This window comes from Rana temporaria, chromosome 1 (genome assembly GCF_905171775.1).
Source record: "Rana temporaria chromosome 1, aRanTem1.1, whole genome shotgun sequence".
In the NCBI taxonomy this organism is placed as follows: Eukaryota; Metazoa; Chordata; class Amphibia; order Anura; family Ranidae; genus Rana; species Rana temporaria.
The window spans coordinates 6,206,039-6,227,811 of record NC_053489.1 but is presented as its reverse complement, the minus strand read 5'-3'; the positions used below and the strand labels follow the sequence as shown (position 1 = coordinate 6,227,811).

The 21,773-nt window shown below is 43.6% G+C and overlaps 10 non-coding genes across 10 annotated transcripts; all 10 read left to right on the top strand.

Moving 5' to 3' along the window:
• Window positions 1-589: 589 nt before the first annotated feature.
• On the top strand, window positions 590-661 carry TRNAT-CGU. Its single transcript has one exon. It is a non-coding gene; the product is annotated as a tRNA-Thr (tRNA).
• Window positions 662-977: 316 nt separating this feature from the next.
• Window positions 978-1,049, top strand: TRNAT-CGU. Its single transcript has one exon. It is a non-coding gene; the product is annotated as a tRNA-Thr (tRNA).
• Window positions 1,050-1,377: 328 nt separating this feature from the next.
• Window positions 1,378-1,449, top strand: TRNAT-CGU. Its single transcript has one exon. It is a non-coding gene; the product is annotated as a tRNA-Thr (tRNA).
• Window positions 1,450-2,811: 1,362 nt separating this feature from the next.
• Window positions 2,812-2,883, top strand: TRNAT-CGU. Its single transcript has one exon. It is a non-coding gene; the product is annotated as a tRNA-Thr (tRNA).
• Window positions 2,884-3,199: 316 nt separating this feature from the next.
• TRNAT-CGU lies at window positions 3,200-3,271 on the top strand. The gene has a single exon. It is a non-coding gene; the product is annotated as a tRNA-Thr (tRNA).
• A 718-nt stretch (window positions 3,272-3,989) lies between these two features.
• TRNAT-UGU lies at window positions 3,990-4,061 on the top strand. The gene has a single exon. It is a non-coding gene; the product is annotated as a tRNA-Thr (tRNA).
• A 2,387-nt stretch (window positions 4,062-6,448) lies between these two features.
• Window positions 6,449-6,520, top strand: TRNAT-CGU. The gene has a single exon. It is a non-coding gene; the product is annotated as a tRNA-Thr (tRNA).
• Window positions 6,521-6,842: 322 nt separating this feature from the next.
• TRNAT-CGU lies at window positions 6,843-6,914 on the top strand. The gene has a single exon. It is a non-coding gene; the product is annotated as a tRNA-Thr (tRNA).
• Window positions 6,915-7,558: 644 nt separating this feature from the next.
• TRNAA-CGC lies at window positions 7,559-7,630 on the top strand. The gene has a single exon. It is a non-coding gene; the product is annotated as a tRNA-Ala (tRNA).
• Window positions 7,631-9,199: 1,569 nt separating this feature from the next.
• On the top strand, window positions 9,200-9,271 carry TRNAT-CGU. Its single transcript has one exon. It is a non-coding gene; the product is annotated as a tRNA-Thr (tRNA).
• The last annotated feature ends 12,502 nt before the right edge of the window (window positions 9,272-21,773 follow it).

Genomic DNA, 21,773 nt, shown 5'->3' with positions numbered 1-21,773 from the left:
AGATGACCTAGGCTATAATGACCAAATATAACTTGTGTGCTTTCTTAGAGCTTAAACATAAAACCACTAGTCCAGTAGAGGGCGCAGTGGCCAAGTGGTAAGGCGTAGGTCTCGTAAACCAAAGATCATGGGTTAAATCCCCATCTGTACCTCCCTATTTAAACCTAACCTATTCTACTGAGTGCTATAAACATTTGTGGTGAAGATGACCTGTGGAAGCTCAGCTTCTTTCTACATGAATTATGAGACAACAAATGACACAACAGTGTAAAATTGGTCAGCAATAGGACAATTATACTGAGCAAAACTAGTCCCCAATGTACTTGAGAGAAAGAGTAAGGCTGGGGCTTTACTACAAGAATTATGAGACAACAGTGTAAAATTGGTCAGCAATAGGATAATTATACTGAGCAAGACTAGTCCCCAATGTACTTGAGAGAAAGAGTAAAGGCTGGGGCTTTACTACAAGAATTAGACGATCTGGAAAAAAGAATTTTTGCTCAACATGAAGATGACATAGGCTATAATGACCAAATATAACTTGTGTGCTTTCTTAGAGCTTAAACATAAAACCACTTGTCCAGTAGAGGGCGCAGTGGCCAAGTGGTAAGGCGTTGGTCTCGTAAACCAAAGATCATGGGTTCGATCCCCATCTGTGCCTCGTTACTTAAACCCAACCTATTCAACTGAGTGCTATAAACATTTGTGGTGAAGATGACCTGTGGATGCTCAGCTTCTATCTACATGAATTATGACACAACAGTGTAAAATTGGTCAGCAATAGGACAATTATACTCATCAAAACTAGTCCCCAATGTACTTGAGAGAAAGAGCAAAGGCTGGGGCTTTACTACAAGAATTAGACGATCTGGAAAAAATAATTTTTGCTCAACATGAAGATGACCTAGGCTATTATGACCAAATATAACTTGTGTGCTTTCTTAGAGCTTAAACATAAAACCACTTGTCCTGTAGAGGGCGCTGTGGCCAAGTGGTAAGGCATTGGTCTCGTAAACCAAAGATCATGGGTTCGATCCCTATCTGTGCCTCGTTATTTAAACCCAACCTAATCTACTGAGTGCTATAAACATTTGTGGTGAAGATGACCTGTGGAAGCTCAGCTTCTTTCTACATGAATTATGAGACAACAGATGACACAACAGTGTAAAATTGGTCAGCAATAGGATAATTATACTGAGCAAGACTAGTCCCCAATGTACTGGAGAGAAAGAGCAAAGGCTGGGGCTTTACTACAAGAATTAGACGATCTGGAAAAAATAATTTTTGCTCAACATGAAGATGACATAGGCTATAATGACCAAATATAACTTGTGTGCTTTCTTAGAGATTAAACATAAAACCACTTGTCCTGTAGAGGGCGCAGTGGCTAAGTGGTAAGGCGTTGGTCTCGTAAACCAAAGATCATGGGTTCGATCCCCATCTGTGCCTCGTTATTTAAACCCAACCTATTCTACTGAGTGCTATAAACATTTGTGGTGAAGATGACCTGTGGAAGCTCAGCTTCTGTCTACATGAATTATGACACAACAGTGTAAAATTGGTCAGCAATAGGACAATTATACTGAACAAGACTAGTCTCCAATGTACTGGAGAGAAAGAGCAAAGGCTGTGGATTTAATAAAATAATTAGACTTCGTAAACCGAAGATCATGGATTTGATCCCCATCTGTGCCTAGTTATTTAAACCCAACCTAATCTACTGAGTGGTATAAACATTTGTGGTGAAGATGACCTGTGGAAGCTCAGCTTCTTTCTACCTGAATTATGAGACAACAGATGACACAACAGTGTAAAATTGGTCAGCAACAGGACAATTATACTGAGCAAGACTAGCCCCCAATGTACTGGAGAGAAAGAGCAAAGGCTGGGGATTTAATAAAATAATTAGACGATCTGGAAAAAAGAATTTTTGCTCAACATGAAGATGACCTAGGCTATAATGACCAAATATAACTTGTGTACTTTCTTAGAGCTTAAACATAAAATGGCTTGACCTGTAGAGGGCGCAGTGGCCAAGTGGTAAGGCGTTGGTCTCGTAAATCAAAGATCATGTGTTCGATCCCCATTTGTGCCTCGTTACTTAAACCCAACCTATTCTACTGAGTGCTATAAACATTTGTGGTGAAGATGACCTGTGGAAGCTCAGCTTCTATCTACATGAATTATGACACAGCAGTGTAAAATTGATCAGCAATAGGACAATTATACTGAGTAATACTAGTCCCCAATGTAATTGAGAGAAAGAGCAAAGGCTGGGGCTTTACTACAAGAATTAGACGATCTGGACAAAATAATTTTTGCTCAACATGAAGATGACCTAGGCTATAATGACCAAATATAACTTTTGTGCTTTCTTAGAGCTTAAACATAAAACCACTTGTCCTGTAGAGGGCGTAGTGGCCAAGTGGTAAGGCGTTGGTCTCGTAAACTGAAGATCATGGATTTGATCCCCATCTGTGCCTAGTTATTTAAACCCAACCTAATCTACTGAGTGCTATAAACATTTGTGGTGAAGATGACCTGTGGAAGCTCAGCTTCTTTCTACATGAATTATGAGACAACAGATGACACAACAGTGTAAAATTGGTCAGCAATAGGATAATTATACTGAGCAAGACTAGTCCCCAATGTACTGGAGAGAAAGAGCAAAGGCTGGGGCTTTACTACAAGAATTAGACGATCTGGAAAAAAGAATTTTTGCTCAACATGAAGATGACCTAGGGCTATAATGACCAAATATAACTTGTGTGCTTTCTTAGAGCTTAAACATAAAACACTTTTCCTGTAGAGGGCGCAGTGGCCAAGTGGTAAGGTGTTGGTCTCGTAAACCAAAGATCATGGGTTCGATCCCCATCTGTGCCTCGTTACTTAAACCCAACCTATTCTACTGAGTGCTATAAACATTTGTGGTGAAGATGACCTGTGGAAGATCAGCTTCTATCTACATGAATTATGACACAACAGTGTAAAATTGGTCAGCAATAGGACAATTATACTGAGCAAAACTAGTCCCCAATGTACTTGAGAGAAAGAGCAAAGGCTGGGGCTTTACTAGAAGAATTAGACGATCTGCAAAAAAGAATTTTTGCTCAACATGAAGATGACCTAGGCTATAATGACCAAATATAACTTGTGTGCTTTCTTAGAGCTTAAACATAAAACCACTTGTCCTGTAGAGGGTGCAGTGGCCAAGTGGTAAGGCGTTGGTCTCGTAAACCAAAGATCATGGGTTCAATCCCCATCTGTGCCTCCCTATTTATACCCAACCTATTCTACTCAGTGCTATAAACGTTTGTGATGAAGATGACCTGTGGAAGCTCAGCTTCTATCTACATGCATTATGACACAACAGTGTAAAATTGGTCAGCAATAGGACAATTATACTGAGCAAGACTAGTCCCCAATGTACTGGAAAGAAAGAGCAAAGGCTGGGGCTTTACTACAAGAATTAGACGATCTGGAAAAAATAATTTTTGCTCAACATGAAGATGACCTAGGCTATAATGACCAAATATAACTTGTGTGCTTTCTTAGAGCTTAAACATAAAACCACTTGTCCTGTAGAGGGCGCTGTGTTGCCGAGTGGTAAGGCGTTGGTCCCGTAAACCAAAGATCATGGGTTCGATCCCCATCTGTGCCTTGTTACTTAAACCCAAGCTATTCTACTGAGTGCTATAAACATTTGTGGTGAAGATGACCTGTGGAAGCTCAGCTTCTTTCTGCATGAATTTAGAGACAACAGATGACACAACAGTGTAAAATCGGTCAGCAACAGGACGATTATACTGAGCAAGACTAGTCCCCAATGTACTGGAGAGAAAGAGCAAAGGCTGGGGATTTAATAAAATAATTAGACGATCTGGAAAAAAGAATTTTTGCTCAACATGAAGATGACCTAGGCTATAATGACCAAATATAACTTGTGTGCTTTCTTAGAGCTTAAACATAAAACCACTTGACCTGTAGAGGGTGCAGTGGCCAAGTGGTAAGGCGTTGGTTTTGTAAACCAAAGATCATGGGTTCAATCCCCATCTGTGCTTCCCTATTTTTACCCAACCTATTCTACTGAGTGCTATAAACATGTGTGGTGAAGATGACCTCTGGAAGCTCAGCTTCTTTCTACATGAATTATAAAACAACAGTGTAAAATTGGTCAGCAATAGGACAATTATACTGAGCAAGACTAGTCCCCAATGTACTGGAGAGAAAGAGCAAAGGCCCCAGCCTTACTACAAGATTTAGACGATCTGGAAAAAAGAATTTTTGCTCAACATGAAGATGACATAGGCTATAATGACCAAATATAACTTGTGTGCTTTCTTAGAGATTAAACATAACACTTCTAGTCCTGTTGAGGGCGCAGTGGCCAAGTGGTAAGGCGTTGGTCTCGTAAACCAACTCCTGGAGTGGATAGCGAGGGCTAGAAGTCATCGGTCTGTTAGGAGGTTGGTATCTAGCGGCTGGTGGGTGTGAGGGCGCCGTTGGTCGTGGAGGTTGTACCCGTGGTGTGACCTGGTTTGTCTTGCGAGTATCCGCATATTCATCCGCCAACTTCGCGGCCTCTGGTAGCATCATGGGCCTGCGATCTCTCACCCAGTCTTTGACGTCCGTCTGGATGTGATTGTAAAATTGCTCCAGGAGCATTAGTTGCAAAATGTCCTCTGCGGTGGTGGCCTGGCTGCTGTTAACCCAGTTAGAGGCCGACAGGGATAACTGGCATGCCCATTCCGCGTAAGAGTCTTTCGTGGTTTTGCGTGAGTCCCTGAACTTCTGTCGGTGGGACTCTGGGGTTACTGCATAACGAGCCAGGAGCACTTCTTTAACCCTGGCGTAGCTATGAATATCCTGATCTGGCACGGTCCGGAAAGCATCAGAAGCTTTGCCTGACAGTTTGCCTGACAATATTGCAACCCACTCTCCTCTAGCTATTCGGTGCAGGTTACATTGTCTCTCAAAATCTGCCAGGTAGTTATCAATTTCACAGTCCTTTTCATCAAAAGCTTTAAAAGCGCTAAACGGAATCTTCCTTGTGTCTGCTGTACTGTACTCACTGTTTGGAGAATGTGCAGCTGCTTGTTGGACTGCTGCCAGTTTTAACTGTAGTTCTGCGTCTCTTATTTGTTTATCCTTCTGTAGTTCTGCCTTTGCTAACAGGTCCATCACTTTCAGCACCACATCCGCCGTTGGGTTCGGACCGAACCATGCTAGCTTCTCTCTCATTAGCTTGTTGGCTGGCGATTCCTCTTCCTGAATCACTGGTGTCTCCATCTCTTGTACTGCTGGCGTTGCTGCAATCCCGTTCTCCTGGTCTAGCTCCATTAATTCTGCTATGATGACCCGCTTGGTTTTGTTGCTAGCAATCCTTCCACGAACTTCCAGTAGTTCTTCCAGTGTCTGCTTGGAATCCGGGTGTAAAGGAGAGTAGAAGGGAAAATCCCGCTGCTTCCAACCAGTTGTGACGGTATTAAGATGATATCCCCATCAAAGTCTTCCCTTCTCCCCATAAAGGAAATCACCCCAATATTCCACGAGGAGGAATATTCCTGGAATCGCCCAATAAGCCACACATGGGTCACGCTTACTGCTGGAACAAGACAGCTTTAATGTTACAACACAGAGCTTATAAGTAATTTACAAACTGTTACAATGACAAATCTCCGCCCCCTCACACTGGGGCTTCCATACAGATGATAAGCAGACATTTCGGAGCCGACCTTGAAAACACATTTTCTTTAGATAATGACATCAGTGACGTTAATCACTAGTTGTACAGAATACATTATCTAGACAGCCTGACCACAATGAAGCAATCAGAATAATTAACATGAGCCACTTCTAATAACAGTAAACAGTAACCACATGGCTCCTTCACACACACACAATAGACCATTTACCCTTTGAAATAGGGAGCTGGCTGAGGAAGGGTCATTAACATATCAATAGCCTGTTAGCCGAGGAGTGAGTCCCACCTTAAAAAATCCTCTAACACACAGCTTATATTACTTAGCAGGGAGAATTACACTGAAGCATCCTTCACAGAGCTTAAACATAAAGATACTTGTCCGGGAGAGGGCACAGTGGCCAAGTGGTAAGGCGTTGGTCTCGTAAACCAAAGGTCAGGGGTTCAATCCCTATCTGTGCCTCCCTATTTAAACCCAACCTACTCTACTGAGTGCTATAAACATTTGTTGCTGAAGATGACCTGTGGAAGCTCAGCTTCTTTCTACATGAATTATGAGACAACAGATGACACAACAGTGTAAAATTGGTCAGCAACAGGACAATTAGGCTGGGGATTTAACAAAATAATTAGACAATCCGGAAAAAAATTTTTTTGCTCAACATGAAGATGACCTAGGCTATAATGACCAAATATAACGTGTGTGCTTTCTTAGAGCTTAAACATAAAACCACTTGTCCTGTAGAGGGCGCAGTGGCCAAGTGGTAAGGTGTTGGTCTCGTAAACCAAAGATCATGGGTTCAAACCCCATCTGTGCCTCCCTATTTAAACCCAACCTATTCTACTGAGTGCTATAAACATTTGTGGTGAAGATGACCTGTGGAAGCTCAGCTTATTTCTACCCGAATTATGAGACAACAGATGACACAACAGTGTAAAATTGGTCAGCAACAGGACAATTATACTGAGCAAGACTAGTCCCCAATGTACTGGAGAGAAAGAGCAAAGGCTGGGGATTTATTAAAAGAATTAGACGATCTAGAAAAAATTATTTTTGCTCAACATGACCTATGCTGTAATGACCAAATATAACTTGTGTGCTTTCTTAGAGCTTAAATATAAAGATAACTGACCTGTAGAGGGCGCAGTGGCCAAGTGGTAAGGAGTTGGTCTCGTAAACCAAAGATCATGGGTTCAATCCCCATCTGTGCCACTTTTTTTAAACCCAACCTAATCTACGGAGTGCTATAAACATTTGTGGTGAAGATGACCTGTGGAAGCTCAGCTTCTTTCTACATGAATTATGAGACAACAGATGACACAACCGTGTAAAATTGGTCAGCAATAGGACAATTATACTGATCAAGACTAGTCCCTAATGTACTGGAGAGAAAGAGCATAGGCTGGGGATTTATTAAAAGATTTAGACGATCTGGAAAAAAATATTTTTGCTCAACATGAAGATGACCTAGGCTATAATGACCAAATATAACTTGTGTGCTTTCTTAGAGCTTAAACATAAATAGACACTTCTTGTAGAGGGCGCAGTGGCCAAGTGGTAAGGCGTTGCTCTCGTAAACCAAAGATCATGGGTTCAATCCCCATCTGTGCCTCCCTATATAAACCCAACCTATTCTACTCAGTGCTATAAACATGACCTGTGGAAGCTCAGCTTCTTTCTACATGAATTTTGAGACAACTGTAGAGAAAGAGCAAAGGCTGGGGCTTTACTACAAGAAATAGACGATCTGGAAAAAAGATTTGTTGCGCAATATGAAGATGACCTAAGCTATAATGACCAAATATAACTTGTGTGCTTTCTTAGAGCTTAAACATAAATAGACTCTTCTTGTAGAGGGCGCTGTGGCCAAGTGGTAAGGCGTTGCTCTCGCAAGCCCAAGATCATGGGTTCAATCCCCATCTGTGCCTCTTTTATTAAACCTAATCTACTCAGTACTATAAACATTTGTGATAAATTAGGGAACTCTATAAACATGATGTATGAATCTGGTGCTTTGTATTTCCTCCAATTGTAGGGAAATTAGTTCAGACTGACACTACATATAATATTTGCTAGAAAAGGAGAAAGTTATTGTCTTCATCCATGGTCACCATCTTCTTCCTGGACTGATGTCGGCTCAGAGATGACACAATCATGGAAATCCTGGTGTCTGTGCAGATATTTGCTATGGTAACAAAAGTCTGATCAGATCTGAACCCTTCTGCAACCTCTCTCTGTGTTACTTATTAGAATTTACAATCTGATCCCTGGGGGAGGGGAGAAGGGAAATGTTTTATCCTGCCTACGGCAGACTGATGACATCTACTCTGGCGAAGTCGCTGACTGAAGCTCACGGCTGGCTTTTAGGCTGCATTCAGTTTTGTAGCGTGAAGATCCAAAATGCTGGAGGAGAAAAAAATCAATTATTGCCTAAGTGGTCCCCCGCTGGTGCTTCTGGCTCCTCCCCCTTGTCCAGTTCCCCCAATAGCAAGTCACTTGCTATGAGGACACTGGTGTGTGATCGCTCCCGATCCCTTCTCTATGCATCCATAAGGCACAAGGTGTCTCGGCCCCTCCCCCCCACTTTCACCTCATGGACTCAATGGGCCAGATTCACATAGAATTACGCCGGCGTATCAGCAGATACTCCGACGTAAGTCCGAATCTAAGGCCGTCGTATGGTTAAGTGTATTCTCAAACTGAGATACACTTAAACATGCCTAAGATACGACGGCCAGCGCCGTTGTATCTTAGGGTGCAATATCTACGCTGACCGCTAGGTGGCGCTTCCATTGCGGTCGGCGTAGAATATGCAAATGACTAGTTACGACGATTCACGAACGTACGATTGCCCGTCGTAGTGATTTTACGTTGTTTCCGTAAGAGTTACGCGGCGTAAAGATAAACATGCCCCCTAGGTGGCGTACTCAATGTTAAGTATGGCCATCGTTCCCGTGTCGCAATTTGAAAATTTTACGTTGTTTGCGTAAGTTGTCCGTGAATGGCGCTGGACGACATTTACGTTAACGTCGAAACCAATGACGTACTTGCGACGTAATTTCGCGCAATGCACGGCGGGAAAATTCGAGACGGAGCATGCGCAGTACGATCGGCGCGGGAACGCGCCTAATTTAAATGATCCACGCCCCCTACCTGGATCATTTGAATTAGGCGGGCTTGCGCCGGTTGACTTTACGCTACTCCGACTCAAGTTTACAGGCAAGCGCTTTGTGAATCAAGCACTTGCCCGTAAAACTTGCGGCGGTGTAACGTAAAGGAGATACGTTACGCCGCCGCAGTTATACGAGAATCTGGCCCACTGACTGTGATCTGACATTACATCCGCTCACATCTTTTTATCCTTTTAGGTAAAATATTATTACTAAATATCATGTGTAGAATCAAACAATAGATGGAAGATTCACATTTTATTGTCATATATACAAAAACCAAATACAGCATTCTTGAAACTTGACATAAAAACAGATCTTTTTGAGGGTGCAGTGGCCAAGTGGTAAGGCGTTGGTCTCGTAAACCAAAGATCATGGGTTCAATCCCCATCTGTGCCTCGTTCTCTAAAACCGAGTATTAGCGATACCACATATGTATGCGTTTTTTGTAGATGTGCAAGAAAAAATCATGTGCACTTTTGCATTTGTTTTTTTAATCCAACCTAAAACTTACCGACTTTTGACCCCAAACGTAACCCTGACACTAATCTAGTATAAGCCCCATCTAGCTGTTTTATCTTTATTTATATTTTGTGTCTACAGCTTCTCCTCTGACTCAGAAACAATGTATCTTTTCAGGGGCGGACTGACAACTCATGGGGAGCTCGGGCAATAGGAGATTATGGAGCTCCCGGGCAATAGGAAATTATGGGGTCCCGGGCAATAGGAGATTATGGGGGCCCCGGGCAATAGGAGATTATGGGGGCCCGGGCAATAAGAGATTATGGGGCCCCCGGGCAATAGGAGATTATGGGGGCCCCGGGCAATAGGAGATTATGGGGGCCCGGGCAATAGGAGATTATGGAGCTCCCGGGCAATAGGAAATTATGGGGTCCCGGGCAATAGGAGATTATGGGGGCCCCGGGCAATAGGAGATTATGGGGGCCCGGGCAATAAGAGATTATGGGGGCCCCGGGCAATAGGAGATTATGGGGGCCCCGGGCAATAGGAGATTATGGGGGCCCGGGCAATAAGAGATTATGGGGCCCCCGGGCAATAGGAGATTATGGGGCCCCCGGGCAATTCAAGATTATGAGGCCCCAGGCAATAGGATATTATGGGGGCCCCGGGGCAATGGGAGATTATGGGGCCCCTGGGCAATAGGAGATTATGGGGCCCCCGGGCAATTCGAGATTATGAGGCCCCAGGCAATAGGATATTATGGGCCCAATCCTATTTAATGTGTTCATAAACGACCTGGAGGATGGGGGTGAAAAGTGAAATCTCTGGGGTAGATTCACAGAGAATTTACGCCGGCGCTAGGGGCGCTTCCGTTGTTGTCGGCGTAGAATATGCCAATTTCCTAGATACGCCGATTCACAAACGTACGTGCGCCCGGCGTTCGTATTTTACGTAGTTTGCGTTAAGGCTTTTTCGGCGTAAGGTTGTTCCTGCTATTAGGAGGCGCAGCCAATGTTAAGTATGGACGTTGTTCCCGCTTCGAAATTTGAATTTTTTACGTCGTTTGCGTAAGTCGTTCGCGAATAGGGCTGGACGTAATTTTTCGTTCATGTCGAAACCAATACGTCGTTTCGCCGTACTTGGAAGCAATGCACACTGGGATATGTACATGGACGGCGCATCACGTCAGGTCATCATAAATTTACATAAAACACGCCCCCCTTCCACATTTGAATTTTGCGCGCTTACGCCGCCCCCTTTTACGCTACGCCGCCGCAACTTACGGAGCAAGTGCTTTGTGAATACAGCACTTGCTCCTGTAAGTTACGGCGGCGTATCGTAAAGACAATACGCTGCGCCGCCGTATCATTGCGCGCCCCTACCTGAATCTACCCCACTGTATTTGTGGACAATACTAAGCTAAGCAGGGAAATAACTTCTCCTCAGGATGTGGTAACTCTGCCAGAAGATCTGAACAAATGAATGGGGGGCAACTACATGGCAAATGAGGTTTAATGTAAAAAAAGGTAAAATAATGCATTTGGGTGGCAAAAATATGAATGCAATCTATACACTGGGGGGAGAACCTCTGGGGGAATCTAGGACGGAAAAGGACCTGGGGGTCCTAGTACATGAGAGGCTCAGCAATGCCAAGCTGCTGCTAACAAAGCAAACAGAATATTGGCATTAAAAAGGCGATTAACTCCAGAGATAAAGCGATAATTCTCCCGCTCTACAAGACTCTGGTCCGGCCGCACCTGGAGTATGCCGTCCAGTTCTGGGCACCAGTCCTCAGGAAGGATGTGCTGGAAATGGAGAGAGTACAAAGAAGGGAAACAAAGCTAATAAAGGGTCTGGAGGATATTAGTGATGAGGAAAGGTTGGGAGCTCTGAACTTATTCTCTCTGGAGGAGAGACGCTTGAGAGGGGAGATGATTTCAATGTACAAATACTGTACTGGTGACCCCATGATAGGGAGACAACTTTTTTGCCAAAGGGAGTTTAATAAGACACGTGGCCACTCATTACAATTTGAGGAAAAGAGGTTTAATCCTAAACTACATAAGGGTTCTTTACTGTAAGCGCGGCAAGGATGTTGAATTCCCTTCCACCGGCGGTGGTCTCAATCGTTTCAAAAAAATATTAGATAAGCACCTGAACGACCACAACATACAACCTCACCTACTATGTAACTCTGGAGTCTGATGAAACTGGAAAATCTCCGTGGACTGTGATGTAAAGAGGAGCTCTGTGGAATCTTGTGTAAGGGGGGCTTAGGTGACCAGAGACCCCCTTACATCAGACTTTCCCTTTATACCAGAGTCCGCAGAATCCCCCTTACATCAGAGTTCTCCTTTACATCACAGTTCACAGTGTTCCCTCTTACAACAGGGTCCGCAGAGTTCCCCCTTGCACTGTAAAGGGGAACCCTACAAACTTTGATATAAGGGGGAACTCTGTGCTGAGTTAGATTAATATGATCTTCATGTAAAAGGACAATTATGTTGTTTGCCTTTTGTTATGCCTTGAAGACATTGCTACTAGCACTAGCGACATCTTCGTAGCTTAAATATTCATATTTGCACTAAAAACTGACGAATAGGCTAACTTTTTGAGCTGTCTGTAACTTTTTTGTGTCCTGTCAGTAAAACATTGGTTCCGTCAGTAGATTTATTTTATTGTTTTGTGTCAGTAAATTTCATTTCAGGAGGTTGGCAACCCTGCTGGGGAAGATGGCTGGAACCTTTCTGTGACACGATGAAGTAAATGTTGATAAATGTAAAGTTATGCACTTAGGGACTAAGAATATGCATGCATCATACATACTAGGGGGAGTACAACTGGGGGGGTCTGTAGTGGAGAAGGATCTGGGGGTTTTAGTTGATCATAAGCTCAATAATGGCATGCAATGCCAAGCTGCGGTTTCCAAAGCGAGCAAAGTCCTTTCTTGTATAAGAGAGGTATGGACTCCAGAGACAGAGATATAATTTTGCCCCTGTACAAATCATTAGTAAGACCTCATCTGGAATACGCAGTTCAGTTTTGGGCACCAGTTCTCAAGAAGGATATCGGAGAACTGGAGAAAGTGCAGAGAAGGGCAACCAAACTGATAAGAGGCATGGAGGAGCTCAGCTATGAGGAAAGATTAGAGGAACTAAATTTATTCTCTCATGAGAAGAGGAGAATTAGGGGGGATATGATCAACATGTACAAATATATAAGAGGTCCATACAGTGAACTTGGTGTTGAGTTATTCACTTTACGGTCATCACTGAGGACAAGGGGGCACTCTTTACGTCTAGAGGAAAAGAGATTTCACCTCCAAATACGGAAAGGTTTTTTCACAGTAAGAGCTGTGAAAATGTGGAACAGACTCCCTCCAGAGGTGGTTCTGGCCAGATCAGTAGATTGCTATAAGAAAGGTCTGGATTCTTTCCTAAATGTACAGAATATAACTGAGTACTAAGATTTGTAGGTAAAGTTGATCCAGGGAAAATCCGATTGCCTCTCGGGGGATCAGGAAGGAATTTTTTCCCCTGCTGTAGCAAATTGGATCTCATGCTCTGCTGGGGTTTTTCGCCTTCCTCTGGATCAACTGTGGGTATGGAGTTGGGTGTATGGGATTGTATTGTTTGTTTTTGTTTTTTTTTGTGGTTGGACTGGATGGACTTTTTTCAACCTGACTAACTATGTAAGTGCTGTGGGACCCCCTGTATGGAAAGTCATGAGGAGGAAAAGTGTTATGCACTATGGACGTCTGCCGGTTGTGCTGGATTGAAGTTGAGCAGTAAAGCATTTAAAAGGAAACTGGACGGGACATTCATTTATTCCAGACAACAGGCCTTATGCTGCGTACACACGGACGTTTTTAATGGTCTAGAAAAAAAGACGTTTTTTTCAACCCGATTATTGTTAAGCCGGCCTTGCCTACACACGATCGTGAAAAAAAAAAAGCTCTAGCAAAGCGCGGTGACGTGCAACACGTACGACGGCACTATAAAGGGAAAGTTCCATTCGGATGGCGCCACCCTTGGGGCTGCTTTTGCTGATTTTGTATTAGTAAAAGTTTGGTGAGAGACGATTCGCGCTTTTCAGTCTTCATGTTTTTCTGTCTGTTACAGCGTGATGAATGCGCGATCTCCATTCCGACCGCTAGTTTTACCAGAACGAGCGCTTCCGTCTCATAACTTGCTTCTGAGCATGCGCGTTTTTTTTCACGTCGTTAAAGCCCACACACGACCTTTTTTTCACGACGTTTAAAACGACAACGTTAAAAATGACGTGAAAATTTAGAGCATGTTCTACATTTTTAATGGCCATTTTTTACGTCGTGAAAAATGCTCTGGAGACCACACACTGTCGTTTTTAATGACATAAAAAAAACGTAATTTTTGACATCCCGAAAAACGGTCGTGTGTACGCGGCATTAGGCCGGGACTATGGAGGAGGAGGGCCAGGGGAAGTATGACACAATATGGCAGAGAATCTCTTCACAATAGGTTGTTGACTGTCCCATCCAAGAAGCTAATCGCCAACCAATGAGAGGGACTCTTACAAATTTCCAGTCACTATTTCAGCTGTTTTAAAATTATTCTATTTAAAAAAAATGAACACAGCTCTGGCCTTATGCCATCTTGCACAAAATGCTTTTTACGGTGTGTTCAACAGAAAGTAATTAAGAGACGTTAAGTGTTAGAGTTCAACTCACAAAATAAGATCAAAGAATTGATCCTTTGACTGACCATCTTTCTTTCCTTATAGGGTCACATATTTATCTATGTTAGTCATAAGAGTTTAGTTTTGGTCTTATAGTTTAGGAGTTTAGTTTTGGTCTTCGCCTGACGCCGCGCAGAGCGGCGAGCACAGTATTCTCAAAGGAAATGCTCCCAACGTTGCGCCGGCGCAACGTAAATTCCTAGGCGTAAGCCGGCCTAATTCAAAGTAGGTGGGAGTGGGCGTGATCCATTTAAATGAACCGTGACCCCATGCAAATGATGGGCCAAACGAACGGCGCATGCCCGTCCCGTGGACGCTCCCAGTGCGCATTCTCAAAATCTTGTCGGAAAGAACTCTTAAGATACGTCGAATCACTGAACGTAACCTACGCCCAGCCCTATTCACGTAGTACTACGTAAACGACGTAAAATACGACGGCTGTTCTGTGGTCCATACCTTTGCATGGGTTGCGCCTCCTATATGTGGAATAACTTTACGTTCGTGAATCGGTGTATCTCAGTCATTTGCATATTCAACGTGTAAATCAATGGGAGCGCCCCTTGCGGCCAGCGTAAATATGCACCCAAGATACGACGGCGTAGGAAACTTACATCAGTCGGAGGAAGCCTATTTTCAGGCGTATCTAGTTCGGCGCATAGATACGACGGCGCACATTTACACTTACGCGGCGTATCTCGAGATACGTCGGCGTAAGTGTTACGTGAATCCGGGCCATAGGGTTTAGTTTCGGTCTTATAGGGTCACATATTTATCTATGTTAGTCATAAGAGTTTAGTTTTGGTCTTATAGGGTTTGAGTTTAGTTTCGGTCTTATAGGGTTTGAGTTTAGTTTTGGTCTTATAGGGTCACATATTTATCTATGTTAGTCATAAGAGTTTAGTTTAGGTCTTATAGGGTCACAAATGTATCTATGTTAGTCATAGGAGTTTAGTTTTGGTCTGATAGGGTTTAGTTTCGGTCTTATAGGGGCAGATCCACATACATTTGCGTGGGCGCAGCGTATGTGAGATACACTACGCCGCTGTAACTTACTTTGCAAATCTTTGAATCCTGAAACAATTCGCGCCGTAAGTTACGGCGGCGTAGTGTATCTCTTGCGGCGTAAGGGCGCGGAATTCAAATGCGGCGAGTAGGTGGCGTGTTTCATTTAAATGAAGCGTGTCCCCGCGCCGAACGAACTGCGCATGCCCCGTCCGTCAAAACTTCCAGGGTACATTGCTCCAAATGACGTCGCAAGGACGTCATTGTTTTCGTCGTGAAGGTAAATGGCGTCCAGCCCCATTCACGGACGATTTACGCAAATGACGTAAAATTTTCAAAATGATACGCGGGAACGACGGCCATACTTAACATTGAGTACGCCACCAGATAGCTGCTTTAACTATACGCCGGAAAAAGCCGAACGGAAACGACGTAAAAGAATGCGACGGCCGCTCGTACGTTCGTGGATCGTCGGAAAAAGCTAATTTGCATACTCAACCCGGATTACGACGTGAACGCCACCCAGCGGCCGCCGGAAAATTGCATCTTAGATCCGACGGCGTACTAAGGCGTACGCCTGTCGGATCTAACACAGATGCCGTCGTATCTTGTTTGGTGGATACCAAAACAAAGGTACGACACGCAAAATTTGAAATTACGCGGCGTATCAACAGATACGCCGGCGTAATTTCTTTGAGGATCTGCCCCATAGGGTTTGAGTTTAGTTCCGGTCTTATAGGGTTTGAGTTTAGTTTTGATCTTATAGGGTCACATGTTTATCTAGGTTAGGCATAAGAGTTTAGTTTTGGTCTTATAGGGTTTAGTTTCGGTCTTATAGGGTTTGAGTTTAGTTTTGGTCTTATAGGGTCACATATTTATCTATGTTAGTCATAAGAGTTTAGTTTTGGTCTTATAGGGTTTAGTTTCGGTCTTATAGGGTTTGAGTTTAGTTTTGGTCTTATAGGATCAAAAATGTATCAATGTTAGTCATAAGAGTTTAGTTTCCTATTTCCAAACCGTGGTTGTGACGTTTGTCTGGTATGAAGCCAGTTCAGAATTCTCCTGTTCATGTTTTCCTTCATGTATTGTGAATGTGGGGCGTGCCAATTCTTCACTGCCAAATTCTAAGTCTTTTTATGTGTATAAAAAGACTTAGAATTTGGCAGTGAAGAATGAGAGCGGGCACAGAGCTGAGAACTTCCCGATCAAAATGCAGCCCTCTGTATGGAGACATCTAGAGGAGATAAAATCTGGCTCAAATTGCCGAGGATACCACTGCTCTGGAGAATTACTGTCCATTAAGAAGATTAATGACAAACTGACTTTTCTGGATAATATAAAGCCAGCCGGGAAAACCATGAAAGAGAACATTGGCAGTGTTCACACCGATCTCTCTCTCCGTCTACCAATAGACTTCCCCGTCATGAAGCTGCAGCATGTCACCGATTGGGAATCTTTACAAGAAATTCTGGAATCAAAATCTTTCAAGGGAAGAGGAGACCACAAGAGAGAAGAATTCAGAGACCTCTCATTCTGGAGTGCAGACATCTGTCCAAAGTACATAGAGAGCGCTCGCCAACAGGCCTATGACAAAGTCAGACGTGTGAGAAATGCCGAAGGATTCCAGACAAAGATAAAGGAACAATATGCCAGCTCTCCGGCGTTTGATCAATCGGCTTCTCAGTACGGCAACTTCAGACTTTCCTTCCCATTGTCCTACCTTCTGTCCTTGTACAAGACTCAGCACTGCGGGGGTGAGGAACCTCAACTGAGGATTCTGGGGACCGATATCTACAAACAGGAGATTGCTCACTACATTGTAGTTCACCGTCCCAACGCCGATCAGTTCAATGACCTTCCAACTGTGCCACCTGCCCAGAACATCTCTGGACATATGCCCTTTGTCTACCGGATGGAGGAAAGATTGTTCTGGAGGCCAGAATCCACCTCCAGATCTCTGAAGCTGAAAATCTCGAAGAAAAACTGCCAGGTGAGATGGTCAGACCCTCCTCCTCGTTCTAGAAGGTCAGTGCTCTGGCGTAAAAAGCGTGCCTATGAACCTCGCTGTGTGTGGAATGCGCTGGTGGTTGCCTTTCACCTACCTGACAATGGACGGCTTCAACTCCCTATGTCACAGCTTCTGACCAACCTGACTCCTTGTGATGTCCTACAGCCTTTCTTGGGCCAAACACCGATGCAGGATTATGAAGCCGAGGAAAAGATAAGAATTCTGAGTAAAAAGTTTAGTAGAGAGAGGACAAAGTAAGACCATCACAGTGACATTTATGTGGTATGTATTGTGCGTATCTTGGTAAATGCAATATATTTGTATAAAATTTTGGGGGGAAAAAATTGCGCTACTTATATCAACAAGCGACCAGCATCAGCAATAAGACTAATTGCACAAGGTAAAAGGACAGTGGAGAGGCAGCGCTATAGAATAAATGTGTACTCCTGATTGATGTCCAAGGGGTGTGGGCTCAATGTGGGGTACTATATAAAGTGCCAAGTGCATACAGTGCCTTGCGAAAGTATTCGGCCCCCTTGAACTTTGCGACCTTTTGCCACATTTCAGGCTTCAAACATAAAGATATCAAACTGTAATTTTTTTTTGAAGAATCAACAACAAGTGGGACACAATCATGAAGTGATGCCAACACAGGGTAACAGCACACACCTTGTCTGGGAGATCAGGCACACAAATGTGACTCGAGTATAAGCCGAGGGGGGCATTTTCAGCACAAAAAAATGTGCTGGAAAAACTCGGCTTATACTCGAGTATATACGGTATATGTAGCACTGCACGCAGATTTTTGGTATATCACTTGATACGTTTCATATATTTTTTCTATATATTTGTATATTGTATAATCTACTGATTTACACAGAAGTGAAAACAAAGTTTTCATGAATCTGAGATAGTATGTCGGAATTTAAGGTGTGACCTCTGAATACTGGCATAGTATCTAAAACTCAGACATATTTTTGGAGAACACGGTGATATTGCCTCAGAATTCCGAGATATTATTTATTTGCCCTCAGGGCTCTTCTGTTTTGTAGGGCGGGGCCAAGTTATTAGAAAAAAAAAAACCTCCTGCAAATTCTCAGATAACTTGTCAGACCTCTGAGATCCAGTCTAGTAAGAAAAAAAAAGCGAGAAAGTGAAGGAGATCTGCCAGAAAACACGCTGATAGGCTGCAGGAGATCTGCTGAAGGAAAACCAGGGATTTTTTTCAGCAGAAACGTGGGGGAACGCAGTTCCGGCAACTTCCAAACTGAATGTATGTAATAGAAAGAGGTGCTGGATGGGTCTATTAATGCTGGCTGCTGGGGGATATATTGTTGCTGAAGGGGATCTATTTTTGCGAAGGAAGGGGGTTTATTGTTGCTGGGGAGTTCTTCTGTCACTCGTATTGGGTCAGTCATTGCTGAAAGGGATGTACTGTTGAGGGAGGGGTCTTTGTTGCTGGCTGCAGGAGGGTCTATTGATGCTGGCTACCGGGGAATCTATTGCTGCTGGAGGGGATCTATTTTTGCAGGGGGTCTATTGTTGCTGGTGGGGGATATATTGTTGCTGTGGGTGGGTCTTGTGTTGCAGGGGGACGATCGTTGCTAGGAGGGATCTGCTGGCTGTTGGAGGTTATATTGATGCTGACTGTTGGGAGTCCATTGTTGCTGCGCTGGATTTGTTGTCGCTGGGGTGTCCATTTTATATTCTATTTTACTGCCTTTCTTGTTATCATTAACAAATTCCATACAAAATACTTAGCACCGCAAAATGATACTTGCTTCTGTATTTTCTAAAAGGGGTGGTACTGGGAGGTGGGTAAGGGGTGGAACCAAGGAACAGTGCTCAGAGGTGGTGTAACGGAATGACCCGTGATACCCAGAGACTTTTGAAGGATGTGGGGTACTCCTGTGCCAGCTTCACTAATGACTCTTGGGTCTAGGGTCATCCTATGTCCTATAGGGGCATAGGATGACTGAGAAATGATATCTCGGATTACATGAGATGGGACAGTAACGATAATTCATGTATTGCAGGATATCTTGAAATATTACAAGTTGTTAATTCTGAACACAACAGGTCAATAGGAGAGTGTCTCCTTCAATGTGGTACATAGACTGTTGAGGTGCTAATTAAGTCTACCTGGCTCCTAAGATAGTTCATTGTCTATTGTGCTAATTAAGTCTGGCTTCTGAAGGATCTCTCATTGTGTGATGCTAATGACACTGTATTGTGTGAAAGTTCTATTGATGATAGATATGTGTTGGCAGTCTGAAAGGTCAGATGTCTGACCTTTCAGGTGTTGTGAATTAGCATGTCAATTATGTTTACTAAAGGAATGTGTTTTATGTTGCAGGTGAGAATAACTTATCGCAGAGTCAGAACGTCTGGGTTATGAATAGTAATTAGCTCATCTGAATGTCATTATCTAACGGAATGTGTATTGAGCACCCATTGTGTCATGTTATGGGTGGAGTTGAGTCATTATCCATATTTGGCTTCTAACTGTATAAAAACCTGAGAGTTTACCATTAAAGTGGTCATTCGTTTGGAACCATAGAACAGAGCTTGTGACTCGTTATTCTGGGGGGGGGGGAATCCAATGGATCGTGTCTGCTGGATTGTTGGAGTGTCGGATAAGCATGTCGTGGGTTGGTGGAATGGAATATTGTAAACGGCGTTAACCCCTGACCGTAACAGGTGGATAAGGGGGCGGAGTCAAGGGTGGCTTGGAAGGGAGGAGTTCCTGCACCTATTCTCTCAGGAAAAAAAGCCCTGAGGAAAATAAAATAAAATATGCTAGTAAGCTGCAGGAGATCTGCTAAAAAGGAAAAAAAAAAAAACGAATAAGCTGCAGAACATCTGCTAGAAAAAAATAAAAATAAAAGAATACATGCTAATAGGCTGTAGGAGATCTGCCAGAAAACACGCCGATAGGCTGCAGGAGATCTGCTGAAGGAAAAAAAATTGCTAGTAAGCTTCAGGAGATCTACTAAAGAAGTAAAAAAAAAAGTAAAAAACAAAAAAACTAATAAGCTGCAGAACATCTGCAGGAGATCTGCTGAAAGAAAAAAAATGCTAGTAAGTTGCAGCATTTAAGGTACAAACGCTTCAGTGATTCGAGCCTAGAGAGACTCTTATGCCTCGTTTCCACTGAGCCGGCTCGGTTCAAATCGGTTCGGATCGGTTTGGTACGGTACGCTATTTTAAGTGTTTCCATTATGAAAGCGGCCCATACAACCGAACCGTACCGCACCATTCAGGGTCCTGCTTCCGGTGTGGGGGCCATAGAAAATGGTACGGTACGGTTAGGGCGGAGCTACTGGCGTCACAAGATACATTCCACTGATTGGTGGACAGAAAAACGTCAATGCTGACATCAAAGGAAAGCCCAAAACAAACACCACATTTTTTTTTCTAAACCCTGTATGGCCCCTAGCGGTCCGACTTGCAGTGGAAACGCTCGCCTGAATAGACCGGACCATTCTAACCCTTCCAAACTGTACCGACCCCAACCGTCCCGCTCAGTGGAAAACGAGGCATTAGTGAAGCCTGAAGATTCACCAGACCTCCCTCTCGAAGAAAGCCCCTGTGCAAGTCTCTGCCCCGTCCTCAGGATGCACCCTTTAACCACTTCAGCCCCGGAAGAAATTACCCCCTTCCAGACCAGAGCACTTTTTGCGATTCGGCACTGCGTCGCTTTAACTGACAATTGCGCGGTTGTGCGACGTGTCTCCCAGAAAAAAATTACGTCCTTTTTTCCCCACAAACAGAGCTTTCTTTTGGTGGTATTTGATCACCTCTGCGGTTTTTATTTTTTGTGCTAAAAACAAAAATAGAGCGACAATTTTGAAAAAAAAGCAATATTTTTTACTTTTTACTGTAATAAATATCCCTAAAATATATATATAAAAAAAAATGTTGTGTGTACGATATACTAGCTCTAAAAAACATAAAAACAAATAATATTAATCAGATACTGTATTATTACTGATATACAGATATATTAGGTCTGTTTTTAGCATCCCTTGAGGGCTCTAATAATAGTAAAATCATTTTTAAACTTTGGAATCTAGAAAGCTGTGTGAGCCCCATTGCCCCTCCCACCATCCAGTCCCCAGTCCAATAGAAGGGTGACTTCTTGCAAGTGGTGTGGAGGTGGGGGTTCGTCCGTGGAGGGCAGGAGAACTGCATGTGGACATCTTGGGATTATCAAGGCTTGGTGTGCTTTTTAGGCCCCTTTCACAGGGGGCAGGGGAGGTGCCGTGGCGGTATAGCGTCGCAATTTTTAGCGCCACTATACCGTCGTATTTACTTGCTGCCAATCGGGTCTCGGGACCTGCTTTCTGATTGGCCGGGAGGAGAAGCAGGAAGACATTAGCGAGTATTCAATTGCTAAAGTCACACAACTGGGTGGGATTAGGGAGCAGTGCTGTGCACCCAGAGCCCACCCTTTTTAAAGCCGATTACAGCCTCAGGCTCTAATCATGTGCTTACAAAAAAAAAAACCCCATTGAAATCCATGCATTCCTCTGCATGTAGATTAGGGGAGGGGTGTCCAAACTTTTTTCAAAGAGAACCAGATTTGATGAAGTGAACATGGGCCGACCATTTTGCTTGACATTCTTTGAACCAGTAAAATTCGGTCTAAGTGTGTTTGTCCGAGCAACTAATACACTAATACACCGCCCAACAGGAATTCTCCTGCCTTTG